Here is a 305-nt window from a genome sequence, read left to right on the forward strand (position 1 = left end):
GCGAGATGAGTACCAGGTCCACAAAATTGATATCCAGGTATGTGTAATTCAAACGGAAGTACGTTTATCGTTCTGTTAAATAGACCTGCACCATACGATCCCACAACGGCTCCACGTAATCTTCAAAGTTTCGAAGAAGAACGATTTTCGGTATGTATTGCAGTTGTCAGTAAAATCGAGAATTGCACGTTTGTTTGGTAGTAGTGATAGAAACATTTTTATGAAATAAAAAATCACTTTAATCCGCTCTTGTATCTATACCTACACAGTATGAATCGATTGTTTGCTCGGGAGGGTATAAATAC

This window comes from Trachymyrmex cornetzi, unplaced genomic scaffold, assembly GCF_001594075.2.
Source record: "Trachymyrmex cornetzi isolate Tcor2-1 unplaced genomic scaffold, Tcor1.1 scaffold31, whole genome shotgun sequence".
NCBI lineage: Eukaryota > Metazoa > Arthropoda > Insecta > Hymenoptera > Formicidae > Trachymyrmex > Trachymyrmex cornetzi.